Genomic DNA, 12,729 nt, shown 5'->3' on the forward strand with positions numbered 1-12,729 from the left:
GATCATGGGTGCTGTGGAGAAGAGGGAGCTATGGTGATGGAGAAGGGATGGAGAGAGGGAGGAGTACATAGGAGAATGCACAAGGAGAACATTTCCCCCAAAGCCATTGGCTTGGAAAATGAGAAGGGCTGAATTTCATAATTTCTTACAACCAGCAGGGCTTGAAGACAGGAGTTTTAAGGTCAGTGGGCTTGACTGGGATACCACCTGAAAAGCACTGCAATACTAGATAGAGGCAGGCAAACAAGCAGGAAAGGGGGAGCAGACAGCATGGAAACAGTGATCTGAAAAAATGCTTGGGGCAGAGTGGGGAGATTATTCAGTCTTCTTGGAGAAAATCCCTGAGAGACAGCATTCAAAGGGATACCTCACTGGGAACAAAGGAGTTGGCTGGAGCCCATTTACCTCCCACACCCATCAGCATAAACACAGTCACTTGACTTGTTGACACTGGCTGACTAAATTGCTTACACAAAACTCCATGTCCCTGTGCTCTGATGAGACTGCCTTTCTCAGTCAAAGTTGCCTTAGTCCCAGCATGGCAGGCCCTTCCCCCAGAAGACCAGCACAAACCGCATCCTACACCACGTCTCTAAATCCTGGAGTTGTAAAGGTCAACAAGCTTGACTGGGATAGAGCCAGGAAAGCACTGCACTGTTCCTGGAGAGAAGGCAGGCAAAAAGCCCTGAGACAGATAGGGTGCAAACTTCAATTTGAAGAACACCTGGGGACCGCAGGAGACTATTCTTTATTCCAGAAGCACTTCCCTGTCTCTGAAAGCCTTCAATAGACACCTCTCTAGGAACAAAGGAGCTGGCTAGCAACATTTCCCTCCCCCATCCCTAAGATAAACACAGAGTCACCTGGGGGAAGCAGCTCAGTGCAGACATAAGCTGCCTAACTTGCTTACATGAAACCACATAGCCCTGTGTTCTGTGGGACTACCCTTCTCAGTCAAGCTCAGTCACAGCACATTAGGCCCTTACCTCAGAAAACTAGCACAAACTTTTCCCCACACCACATCTCCAGAACAGAATGTTCTGCAAAGCCTCAGTTCTGTTGGAGTTGATGTCAGGTCTCATTTCACAAGCAGATAAGAGTACACTTAGTTAAAACATACCACATTAAGGCCATGAACCACACATTGCCCACAACAGGCAAGGAGACAACTGCAGACAACTGGTCTGAAGGATAGAGCAGCCACAACACAACGTGTGAGTACACACAGCACAAACCAGAGACACTCCCTGAAGCACCAGGCACTGGACACTACACGACCTTTTCTTCATAAAGCCATTATGTTCAGAACCAGGACACATAACTGGACTTTATAATGCAGAGAAGAAAGCTGAGACTTAGACAAAATGCCAATATGGAGAAATTTATTCCAAATTAAAGAACAAGATGAGGCTACAGTGAGAGATCTAAGGGGAATAGTTATAAATAACATGCTCAAGGAAGAATATAAAGCAAAAATAATAAAAATCATAAAATAATCACTGGGCTCGAGAAAAGAAAAGAACACATCAGGTACACTTTTACCACAGTGATAAAAGAGTTAAAAAAGAATCAATTGGAAATGAAGAACACAATAAATGAGTTTAGAAACAGACTCAATGCAATCAGTAGCAGGCTAGAAGAAGCATAAGAATGACTTAGTGACCTAGAAGACAAAATAATGGGAAAAAAATGAAGCTGAACAAAAGAGAGATAGAAGAATTAGGCAACATAAGAATAGACTTAGGGAACTCAGCGACTCCATCAAACATAACATTTGTATTATAGGACTCCCATTGGAAGAAGAGAGAAAACAGGGGTGAACGGGGAGGACCTGGGTGGCTCAGTTGACCGGGCATCTGACTTTGGCTCAGGTCATGATCTCATGGTCCACAAGTTCCAGCCCCATTGGGATCTGGGTTGACAGCTCAGAGCCTGAAGCCTGCTTTGGATTCTGTCTCCCTTTCTCTCTGCCCCCCCTCCCTCCACTCTCTCATTCTCTCTCTCTCTCTCTCTCTCTCTCTCTCTCTCTCTCTCTCAAAGGTAAATACACATTTAAAAATTTAAAAAAAGAGAGAATTTTATGAAAAACCATATGCCAACAACTTGGACAACCTGGAAGAAATGGATAAATTCTTAGAAATATATAAACTACCAAAACTGAAACAGGAATAAATATAAAACATGAACAGACTGAACATGAGTAAAGAAATAGAATAAGTAATAAAAAGTCTTCCAACAAACAAAATTCCAGGGCCAGATGGTTTCACAGCCACATTCTACCAAACATTTAAAGAAGAGTTAACACCTATTCTTCCCAAACTATTCCAAAAAGATAAAAAAATGTAGGGAAAACTCCCAAATTCTTTTTATGAGGCCAGCATTGCACTGATTCCAAAACCAGAGAAAAAAGTCCACTAGAAAAGAAACCACAGCCTAATATTCCTGATGAACATGGATGCATAAAATCTCAACAAAATATTAGCAAACGAAACCCAAAAGTAAATTAAAGGAATAATTCACCATGATCAAGTAGAAGATTTATTCCTGGGCTGCAAGTGGTTCAATATTCACAGATCAATTAATGTGATACATATTAATAAAATAACATATAAGAACCACATGATCCTCTCAATGGGATGCAGAAAAAGCCTTTGACAAAATACAACATCTATTCATTATAAAAACCCTCCACAAAGTAGAGATAGAGGGAACATACTTCAACATAATAAAACTAATATACAAAAAAAAAACAGCTAATATCATCCTCAGGAATAAGACAGGGATGACCACCCCTGCCATTTTTTATTTAACATAGTACTGGAAGGCCTACCCTCAGCAATCAGACAACAAAAATAAACAAAAGGCATCCAAATCAACAAAGAAGTAAAACTTCACTATTTGCAGTTGACATGATACTCTATATAGAAATCCTGAAAGGCTTCACCAAAAACATGGTAGACCTGATACACAAATTCAGTAAAGTCGCAGGATACAAAATCAACGTACAGAAACCTGTTGCGTTTCTGTACACCAACAATGAAGCAGCACAAAGGGAAATATAGGATTCAATCTCATTACAATTACATTAAGAACAATAATATACTTAGGAAAAAACCTACCCAAAGAGGTGAAAGACCTGTACTCTGAAAACTATAAAACACTGATTACAGAAATTGAAGATGATGCAATGAAATGGAAAAACATTCCATGCTCATGAATTGGAAGAACAAATATAACAAATATTGTTAATACGTGTATACTAACCAAACAATCTTCACATCTAATGCAATCCTTATCAAAATACCAACAGCATTTTTCACAGAACTAGAACAATCCTTAAATTTGTATGGCACCACAAATGACCACATATAGCCAAAGCATCCTTGAAAAAGAAAAGAAAACCTGCAGGCATAACAGTTCCAGACTTCATGTTATAGTACAAATCTGTAGTCATCAAAACATTATGGTACTGGCACAAACATAGACACATAAGTAAATTGAACAGAATAGAAAACCCAGAAGTTAACCAACAACTGTATGGTCAATTAATCTTTGACAAAGAAGGAAACAATATCCGATAGAAAAATAACAGTGTCCTCAACAAATGTTATTGGGAAAACTGGAAAGCAACATGCAAAAGACTGAAACTGGGCCACTTGCTTACACCATATTCAAAAATAAATTAAAAATAGGTTAAATACCTAAATGTGAGACAGGAAACCATAAAATCCTAGCAGAGAACAAAGGCCATAACCTCTTTGACATTAGTCATAGACTTTTTCCTACATATGTCTCTTGAGGCAAGGGAAATAAAAGCAAATGCAAAGTATTGGGACTTCATCAAAATCAAAATCTTTTGCACAGCAAAGGAAATAATCAACAAAACTAAAAGGCAACTTTTGAAATGTAAGAAGATATTTGCAATGACATATCTGATAAAGGGTTAGTATCTAAAATATATAAAGAACTTAAAAAACTCAACACCCCAATATTTAATAATCCAATTAATAAATGGACAGTAGACATGAATAGAAATTTTTCAAGAAGACATAAACGTGGTCAACAGGTATACAAAAGATGATCAACATCATTGATGATCAAGGATATACACATCAAAACTACAATGAACTACCACCTCACAATCGTCAGAATGGCTAAAATAAACCACATAAGAAAGAAGAGATCTTGTCGAGAATGTGGAGAAGGGGAACCCTTTTACATTGTTGGTGGGAATGCAGACTGGTGCAGCCACTCTGGAAAACAGTATGGAGAGTTCTCTAAAATTTAAAAATAAAACTGTCTTACAATTCAGCAACTGTATTACTAGGTATTTACCAAAGAATAAAAATGCTGATTTGAAGAGATACATGCACCTCAGTGTTTATAGCAGCATTATCAATAATAGTCAAATTATGGAAGCAGTCTAGGTGTCCATCAACTTATGAATGGATAAAGAAGAGTTGGTACACACACACACACACACACACACTCACACACACACACACACACAGTATTCCTCAGCCACAAAAAAAGAATTAAATCTTGTCATTTGCAATGATGTGGATGGAGCTAGAGAATATTATGCTAAGTGAAATAAGTCAGTCAGAGCAAGACAAAAACCATATAATTTCACTTAATATGTGGAATTTAGGAATAAAACAAAAAAATCACAACATGAAAAGAGAGAGGCAGGGTGGGGGGGACCAGGAAACAGAGTATTAACTGTAGAAAACAAACTGATGATTACCAGAGGGGAATGGGTGGGAGAACCAGTTGATTAGGTGATTGGTTTAAGGAGTGCACTTATGATGAGCACCAGTTGATTTATGGAAGTGTTGAATCATTATATTATACACTTGAAACTAATATTACACTATATGAACTAACTGGAATTTATATAAAACTTTAAAAAAGTCCCATAACCTCTCAGCTTGCATTACACCTCAAGCCCAGAAGCTGTCCCAGGGCACCTTCTCTGTGGAGAGCCTGGGGACACCCTGGATAATACCCTTCAGCTTCAGCTACCTTGGCAAAGTATCTTCTCTGTGTAGAGTCTTGGGACATCCTGACTTGCCACCATTTTATCCTTGGTTGTCCTGCCAGGGCATCAGCTGTGTGAAGAACCCAGAAACCACACGGATATTCACACACTTCAGCTTTAGCTGTCCTTACAGGGACACTGTGTGGAGGGCCCCAGAACCCACAGCTCATGCCAGCCACTACTATTATCAGACAACAAAAGTAAGCAAGAACACAGTCTATATAGAGGGTGGTAATACACAAGACCATTACTTCAAGCTTAAAAGGAGTAGCTGTTTAAAAAAAAGTGAAGTTTTCTCACCTAAGTGAAGTTGTTTCACCTAATCCTTAGAAACAAGCACAGAAAGTCAAGCAAAACGTGGAGACAGAGGTATATGCTCAAAAAGTAAGAATAAGAAAAAAAAACTCAGAAAAGCGACTAAATGAAACAGATAACAAATATGCTTGAGAGAGGATTTAAAGTAGTGATCATAAAAATATTCACCAGGTTGGAGAGAAGAGTGAAAAAACTCAATAAGACCTTCAATAAAGAGATAGCAAACATGAAAAAGAACTAATCGGAGCTGAAGAATACAATAATTAAAATTTAAAAAAAAGAGCACTAGGGAATATCAACAACATTAGCAGATGGCAAAGAATGTATCAGAAATCAAGAAGACAAGGTAATGGAAAGCACCCAAGCTGAATGACCAAAAGAGAAAAAAAAAGCTTCAAAAAAGGATAAATTAAGGGATCACTTGGAAAGCATCAGTCAAACATTCACATTGTAGATATACCAGAAAAAAAAAAAAAGAAGAAGAAGAAGAGGCAGACAAAGGGGCAGAAAAGTTATTTAAGGAAATATTAGCTGAAGCCTCCCAGACCTAGGGAAGGAAATATATATCCAGGTTCAAGAAGCACAGAGAGTTCCAAATAAGATAAATATAAAGATATCCACAGCATGACACAAAATAATTAAAATGCCAAAGGTTAAAGATAAACAGAACGTATTAAAAGCAGTAAGAGGGAAAATTTAATTACAAAAGGTTAACTACAAGGAAAACCCTATAAGACTATCAGCTGATTTTTCAGAAGAAACTTTGCATGGCGGAAGGGAGAGGCATGATATACTCAAGGTTCTGAAAGGAAAACAACAACAACAACAACAACAAATACTCTAGCTGTCAAGGATATCATTTATATAGGAGGAGACATGAAGAGTTTATATCATTTATATAGAAGGAGAGATGAAGGGTTTCCCAAACAAACAACAGTTAAATGAAATTACCACCAACCAAGTCTTACAAGAAACGTTAAAGGGACTTTTTATAGGTAGAAAACCATGGCCATACTTAGATGTAACAAAATTATAAATAAAAATATGTCAACTATGACAACATATGCATAAAATGTTGATGAGGGAGTAAAGAAGAAGAAATAATTTTTGTTTAGAATGTGTTTGAACTTAATTGACCAGCAAGTTAATATAAACAGGTATATAATTTGGATATCATATATGAACCTCATGGTAACCATAAACCCAAAACCTATGATAGATACACAAATAATAAAAGGAAAGAAAGCCAAAAATAATACTGCATAAACTCATCAATAACAAAAAAAGGAGGAGAGAAGAACAAGGAAAAACTATAAAAAGAAACAATATAAGGGGCGCCTGGGTGGCGCAGTCGGTTAAGCGTCCGACTTCAGCCAGGTCACGATCTCGCGGTCTGTGAGTTCGAGCCCCACGTCAGGCTCTGGGCTGATGGCTCGGAGCCTGGAGCCTGTTTCCAATTCTGTGTCTCCCTCTCTCTCTGCCCCTCCCCGTTCATGCTCTGTCTCTCTCTGTCCCAAAAATAAATAAAAAACGTTGAAAAAATTTTAAAAAAAAGAAACAATATAAATAACAAAATATCAATAAGTACATACATATCAATAATTAGTTTAAATGTAAATGGCCTGAGTACTGCAGTTAAAAGACATACGGTGGTAGAATGGATAAAAACCAAGACTTATTTATATTCTAACTACAAGAGACTCATCTCAGACCTAAAGACACATCCAGACTTACAGTGAAGGGACAGAAAAACATTTACCATGCAAATAGAAGTGAAAAACAGCAGCCAGGGTAATAATATTTATACCAGACAAAACAGACTTTAAGAAAAGAGACTATAACAAGAGATAAAGAAATACATTCCATAATGATAAAAGGATCAATCAATCAAACAAGAGGATACAGCACCCAGCAGCAGAACACCCATACACATAAAGCAAATAATAAAAGAGATATAAAGAAAAATAGATGATAACACAATAATATTGGGGGCTTTAACACCTTACATGTATGGATGATCATCCAGGCAGAAAATCAATTAAAAAAAAAAGTGTTTTATGATGACACCTTAGAGCAGATTGACATACACATATATACAGAACATTCCATCCTATACCAGCAGAATATACATTGTTTTCAAGTGCACATGGAATATTATCCAGAATAGATGACATGTTATTAAAAAGAAAACAAGCTGCAATAAATTTAAGAATATTGAAATAATAACATGCTTCTTTCTTACCACAAGAGTATGAAATTAGAAATCAATCTGAAGAAAAAAACTGGAAACAACACAAACACATGGAGGCTAAACAACATGATACTAAACAACCAATGGGTCAGTAAAGTAATCAAATAAGAAGTTTTTAAAAATACATGTAAACAAATGAAAGTGAGAATCCAACAGTATAAAATCTTTAGGACACAACAAAAGCAGCTCAAGGAGGGATACAGGTCTACTTCAAGAAACAAGAAAAACAATCAAGTAAACAATCTAACCTTACTCTTAAACAAAATAGAAAAAGAAGAAGCCCAAGGTGAATAGAAGTAAAGAAATAATAAAGATCAGAACAGAAATAAAGACTAAATAATATTAAAAAAAATAATGTAACTAAGAGCTGGTTCCTTGAAAAGATAAATAAAATTCATAAACCCTCAACTATGAGAGAGACAAAGAGACAGAGACAGAGACAGAGAGAGAGACAGGCAGAAACAGAGAACCCAAATAAGTATAATCACAAACAACAGGGGAGAAGTAACAACTGAAACCACAGAAATACAAAGGATTATAAAAGATAGCTGTGAATGATTTTTTATGGCAACAAATCAACCTTGAAGAAACCAAAAAATTCCTAGAAACAATCTTACAAAAATGAATTAATAAAAAATAGAAAATCTAAATGAAGCAATTACTAGTAATGAAATTGAATCTGCAATCAAAAAAACTACCAAAAAAACAAAAATCCAGGACTAGATGGAGTCACAGGTGGATTCTGCCAAACACTTAGAGAAGAGTTAGTAACTGTTCTCCTCAAACTTTTCCAAAACATAGAAGAGAAATAAAATCTTCCGAATATATTCTATTAGGTCAACATTATACCACCCAAGCCAGACAATGACACTACAAAGAAAAAAAAAAAACTATAGGCTCATATCCCTAATAATCATAGATGCAAAAATTCTTAATAGAATATTAGCAAACAGAATTCAACAATACATTAAAAGGATTATTCACCATCATCCAGTGGAATTTATTCTGGTACTGCAAGGATGGTTTAATATTCACAAATTGATTAATGTGATACACTATAATAAAATGAAAAAATCATATGATCACTTCAACAGATGCAGAAAAAATATTTTATAAAATTCCGACATTCATTCATGATAAAAATTCTCAACAAAGTGGGCTTGTAAGGAACATACCTCAACAAAATAAAGACCATATATGAAAAACACATAGTTAACATCACAATCAATGGTGAAAAATGAAATTTGTTTCCTCTAAAACCAAGAACAAGACAAGAATGTCCACTCATACTCCTTTTATTAGACATATTAGTGGAAGTTTTAGCCACAGAAATCATGGGAAAAATGAGGCATCCATATTGGTAAAAATGTTAAATAGCCATTATTTGCAGATTAAATGACACTATACTTGGAAAATTCTAAACACTTTACCCCCTCCCCCAAAAAAACTACTAGAAGTAATAAATGAATTCAGTAAAGTTTTAGGGCACAAAATTAATACTAAAAAATCAGTAGCATTTTTGCACACTAATAATGAAGTAGCAGAAAGAGAAATTAAGAAAACAATTACAATCACTCTTGCACCAAAAGAATAAAATACCTAGGAATAAACTTAATTGAGGAAGTGAAAGTCCTCTGAACTCTTAAAAGTATAAGAAGCTGTTGAAAGAAATTGAAGGTGACCCAAACAAATGGAAAGATATTCTATAGTAATGGTTTGGAAAAATTAATATTGTTAAAATGTCCATACTACCCAAAGCAATCTACAGATTTAATGTAATCCCTATCATAATGTCAACAACATTTTTTTTACAGAACTAGAACAAATAATACTAAAGTGTGTATTGAACAACAAAAGACCCCGAATAGCCAAAGAAGTCTTAGGTTGAGAAAGAAGAATAAACCTGGAAGTATCACAACTCCAGATTTCAGGATATACTATAAAGCTAGTAATCAAAATAGTATGGTATTGGCACAAAAGTAGACACACAGATCAATGGAACAGAATAGCCCAGAAACAAACCCATCCTTATATACTCAATTAATGACAAAGAAGGCAAGGATATACAATGGTTGCCAAAAGACTGTCTCATTAATAATTGATGTTGGGAAAGCTGAATAGCTAAAATGAAAGAATGAGACTGGATCACTTTATAACACCATAAGCAAAAATAAACTCAAAATAAATTAAAGACCTAAATGTGAAACCTGAAACCATAAAAATCCTACAGAACAAGCAGTAATATCTCTGACATCAACCATAGCAACATTTTTCTAGATATGTCTCCTACATATGGGAAACAAAGCACAAAAATAAACTACTGAGACTACATCAATTAAAACACTTTTCACAGCTAAAGAAACCATGAACAAAATAAAAAGACAACCTACTGAATGGGAGAAAATATTTGTAAGTGATACATCCAATAAGGGGTTAATATCCAAAGTATATAAATAATGTATACAATTCAACACCAAAATAACCAAACAACCCAATTAAATGATGGGTGGATAACTTGAATAGACATTTTTTTTTAATTTTACTTTATTATTTTTTAAGTTTATTTATTTTTGAGAAAGAGAGATAACACAAGCAGGGGAAGTGCATTAAGAGAGGGAGAGAAAGAAAATCCCAGGCAGGCTCTGTGCTGTCCACACGGAGCCCAACATGGGCTTGAACTCACAAACCATGAGAACATGAACTGAGCTGAAATCAAGAGTCCGATGCTTAACTGACTGAGACATCCAGGTGCTTTGAATAGACTTTTTTTTTTTTTTTTTAGAAGAAGACATACAGACAGTCAACAGATGTGGAGGCTCATAGAGCTTGGCTGGCTAAGATTTAAGTAAAGAATGTTTGCAGCCTGGGAAACAGCTGGTTGAGAAGCAGCAAAGCAGACCAGGAAAACCAGGTCTCCTTTTAAATGTCAAGGCAGAAGACAGTCTTACCTTGATTGTGGATCAACATGTATTCCCACTCTGTAAACGCTTAAGCTAAAAGTAGTAAAATAACCGCGTTCCTGTGACGTATACACTATCCCTGTGACATATGCCTTCACATCACTACCCTGGTTGTACTGTTACTCTCATAATCTATGAGTATGCTTTGTTCCTGCTTTTGAAACCACACATTCCTTTCCTCTGCATCCCCTTGAAATATACTAATAAGATTCTCAATAAAAACTGTAGAAGAGCTTTGCTCTGGGCCATCACCACTAGAGCAGTTGCACCCTTGCCCTCTCCTTTCTCTGATTCAGGAATCTGGAGTAATCTGCCATCCACCGCCCCAAGGTTTGTTGGGGAAACAAACATATGAAAACATGTTCAAGATTACTAATCATCGGAGTTCCGGAAGATGGCGGCATAGGAGGACGCTGGGCTCACTGCGCGTCCTGCTGATCACTTAGATTCCACCTACACCTGCCTAAAGAACCCAGAAAACCGCCAGAGAATTAGCAGAACGGAGTCTCCAGAGCCAAGCTCAGACGAGAGGCCCACAGAAGAGGGTAAGAAGGGCGACGAGGCGGTGCGCGCTCCACGGACTGGCGGGAGGCAGCCGGGGTGGAGGGGCGGCTCGCCGGCCAAGCAGAGCCCCCCGAGGCTGGCTGGCAAAAGCAGAGGGGCCAGACGGACTGTGTTCCGACAGCAAGCCCGACTTAGCGTCTGAGAGGTCATAAGTTAACAGCTCTGCTCAGAAAGCGGGAAGGCTGGAGGACAAAGGCCGGGAGAGCTGCTGAGCCCCCGGACAGCAGAGCTCAGCTTGGCGGGGAACATCCCCCGCCCATCCCCCAGCCAAAATCCCAAAGGGAACCAGTTCCTGCCAGGGAACTTGCTCGTTCCGCGCAAACACCCAACTCTGTGCTTCTGCGGAGCCAAACCCCCGGCAGCGGATCTGACTCCCTCCGCTGCCACAGGGCCCCTCCTGAAGTGGATCACCTAAGGAGAAGTGAGCTAAGCCTGCCTCTCCTGCCCCCGTGCACCTTGCCTACCCACCCCAGCTAATACGCCAGATCCCCAGCACCACAAGCCTGGCAGTGTGCAAGTAGCCCAGACGGGCCACCCCACCCCACAGTGAATCCCGCCCCTAGGAGAGGGGAAGAGAAGGCACACACCAGTCTGACTGTGGCCCCAGCGGTGCGCTGGACGCAGACATCAGGTCGGACTGCGGCCCCGCCCACCAACTCCAGTTACACACCACAGCACAGGGGAAGTGCCCTGCAGGTCCTCACCACTCCAGGGACTATCCAAAATGACCAAACGGAAGAATTCCCCTCAGAAGAATCTCCAGGAAATAACAACAGACAATGAACTGATCAAAAAGGATTTAAATAATATAACAGAAAGTGAATTTAGAATAATAGTCATAAAATTAATCGCTGGGCTTGAAAACAGTATAGAGGACAGCAGAGAATCTCTTGCCACAGAGATCAAGGGACTAAGGAACAGTCACGAGGAGCTGAAAAACGCTTTAAACGAAATGCAAAACAAAATGGAAACCACGACGGCTCGGATTGAAGAGGCAGAGGAGAGAATAGGTGAACTAGAAGATAAAGTTATGGAGAAAGAGGAAGCTGAAAGAAAGAGAGATAAAAAAATCCAGGAGTATGAGGGGAAAATTAGAGAACTAAGTGATACACTAAACAGAAATAATATACGCATAATTGGTATCCCAGAGGAGGAAGAGAGAGGGAAAGGTGCTGAAGGGGTACTTGAAGAAATAATAGCTGAGAACTTCCCTGAACTGGGGAAGGAAAAAGGCATTGAAATCCAAGAGGCACAGAGAACTCCCTTCAGACGTAACTTGAATCAATCTTCTGCACGACATATCATAGTGAAACTGGCAAAATACAAGGATAAAGAGACAATTCTGAAAGCAGCAAGGGGTAAACGTGCCCTCACATATAAAGGGAGACCTATAAGACTCGTGACTGATCTCTCCTTTGAAACTTGGCAGGCCAGAAAGGCTTGGCACGATACCTTCAGTGTGCTAAACAGAAAAAATATGCAGCCGAGAATCCTTTATCCAGCAAGTCTGTCATTTAGAATAGAAGGAGAGATAAAGGTCTTCCCAAACAAACAAAAACTGAAGGAATTTGTCACCACGAAACCAGCCCTACAAGAGA

The sequence above is a fragment of the Neofelis nebulosa genome, chromosome X, assembly GCF_028018385.1.
Source record: "Neofelis nebulosa isolate mNeoNeb1 chromosome X, mNeoNeb1.pri, whole genome shotgun sequence".
Taxonomy (NCBI): domain Eukaryota; kingdom Metazoa; phylum Chordata; class Mammalia; order Carnivora; family Felidae; genus Neofelis; species Neofelis nebulosa.